This window comes from Triticum dicoccoides, chromosome 3A (genome assembly GCF_002162155.2).
Source record: "Triticum dicoccoides isolate Atlit2015 ecotype Zavitan chromosome 3A, WEW_v2.0, whole genome shotgun sequence".
Taxonomy (NCBI): domain Eukaryota; kingdom Viridiplantae; phylum Streptophyta; class Magnoliopsida; order Poales; family Poaceae; genus Triticum; species Triticum dicoccoides.
In genome coordinates, this window is record NC_041384.1 from 50,820,823 (window position 1) to 50,823,223 (window position 2,401).

General features: G+C 39.8%; 1 long non-coding RNA gene across 1 annotated transcript; it reads left to right on the forward strand.

Moving 5' to 3' along the window:
• Positions 1–200: 200 nt before the first annotated feature.
• On the forward strand, positions 201–1,734 carry LOC119271173. The gene is made up of 3 exons (XR_005134439.1): positions 201–263; positions 501–579; positions 1,545–1,734. It is a non-coding gene; the product is annotated as an uncharacterized LOC119271173 (long non-coding RNA).
• Positions 1,735–2,401: the final 667 nt, after the last annotated feature.

Genomic DNA, 2,401 nt, shown 5'->3' on the forward strand with positions numbered 1-2,401 from the left:
ACCAGAATATAATATATGACCCAATATTTTTCTGAATGCGAGTGCGAAAATTATAGCGTACCAGGGTGGCAATCAGGGCAAGGAGGAGGTTTGGCTTATGAATTTTATATATGATGTATTTGACCTTGGGAACATGCAATCGATCATTTTACATAAGGTTTTCTTCATTGAATATGAGATGTTTCTGATTTGGCAGGGGATATGAAAGTATGGTTGCGGGCACTTGAGCATCAACCCTTAGTTCTGGCAGAGCAGGAATCCAGGTATACCTCAAGTGAAAGAGAACCATCGCAGCTGCATCCTACTTCGTATTATTAGTTAATCCCACCTATTTATCTTTTGCTTTACTTCTAAGCCTTTTGATTCAGATTGTTTCACCGGGACAATTGGTGTGCTTGGAAAATTTTCAAATTATTGTGATTACCGATCATGAAGTTGTTATTACGTTGCTCATGGATTATTTCAGAACAGTGATACTTATGTTATTATATGCACAACAGGCATGCCTTGTCCACATTGTACTTTATCTCTGAGACGGTTCTCTATAGGAAGGGGGAAGATTGTCAGTGAAACAAATAGGTATACTCTCTAGCTGTTTTTTTTTTCAAGAACGTGCTCTCTGCTTCTTTCCATATGTGTGTGTGTGTGTGCATGTGTGATGTATTTGTAGTTCAAATCCAGACTATATCGTTTTGTCACACATCTTCTATACTAATATACTATGCAGTCCAATGAAATGTATCACCTTGAGCTCCATTAATTTGTCATTGGTGATGGTTACAAGAGCTGCTTTTGTTTCCCCACTTTCTCTTACCTGTCCAACTTTACCAAAAAAATCTCGAAGCAAGAACAGAATCAGGACAAGTTTACTTTATGTGAAAAGAGGCTCCTTCTGTGCTTGCACGTATGGATTTGCATGAATATGAGTATGGAAGTTGAATGATGAACTCTATCAGGTGTGAATTCTTGTAGCCAGATAACATAATTTGGTACATATTTTATGGCCAAAATTTTATCTTCTATAGAGATAATAAATTGTACACGGTTGTCTTGCTCGTCTGGAAGAGCTCTGAAATGTTCTATGGCCGTAGCCTCTAGCCGATTCAGGTTCTCCTTCCCTCTGATGTGTCTATCTCAGAAGATTCACCAGCGCCTACACAAAGATCCTAGAAACACATTTGTCTAGAAGAAATACAGAAAAGACACTAGAAAAAATAGATAGGTCCATGGGTACTGCCTGCTGTGTTGCCAAAGCCCTGACGGAGAGGTTGAAAAAAAGCCCTGTCAGAGAACACCATAGCATAATGTGAGGCGCATGAGTGGCTTGTCGCAAATGGTGAGACCGAGTCAATGTGGCTCGTCAGTCGTGATCCTGCCCATACTCGCTGGATTAAATCTAGCGCGTTTAAATTTTCCTGCAAAACGGGAGTTGTCTAAGTTTATCGTGCACAATATACTGGAGTCTAATTAAGCAAGATTTGGTTTTCTTATATTCAGATTTCTTTTCTTGAGCAAGTTTTTTTCTGTTCTATTTTCTTTTGTAGAGATACTTGACCATGGAGACGTTGATTCATTGTTCTATGAAAGCGAGACAACACTAGGCTGGATGAAAGCACCGCTCCTTGCCTGAAGATATGCGAGTTCATTTCCAGTTATGTTCAGGCTATAGCTTGAGTCTATGTTTGTACGGAAACATGAAATGTGATGTTTGCTGAGAGAAAAAAATCTGTTAGATGTACAATTCAATTTTCAGTGTTCATTTCCAGTTAGAAGTTAAAACGGCAACTCAAGTATGTTGTTACTTGATTGGATGCAGCCTGAATCTTTTTGAGGGGAAAATATATATAGCTTGGAATAGGTTTGTGAGAACAATGGAGCAAGGAGCACATGCAGCAAAGTTGTCTCTAGAGCATCCACTTGCACAAGATTCTACCTGGGAGTGATACTTGACGATAACATGTAGAAATGAGACGCAACATTTTTGCAGAAATAGCAGAGAAAGACGGGACATGAACTTGGCTCCTGGGCTGAAATAATATTAATAAATTCAAACAAATCTTAACATTTGGGCAACAAACATATTGGACTATTCTAGCTGTGTGCAGCATTTTGTGAAAAATAACATTTATGGTGGTCTAGAAAAATAAAACAAATGTTAGCCAAAATCTGTACTCATGTAACGTTGTGTACTTACACCGTGTTTATAGGATCAGGAGACCACGTCGGGCCCGAGTGCCACTTGTATAGGACGTGCAGTTCTCCTTGATATATACTTTGTACTGTGATCCGCAAATCAATCAAGGAAATAGCTTTCCAACTTGGTATCAGCTGTTTCCAGGCTTTCCTCATGGCCGGCACCGACTCCTCCCCGTCCGCCGCCGCCATGGACTTCGTCACCTCG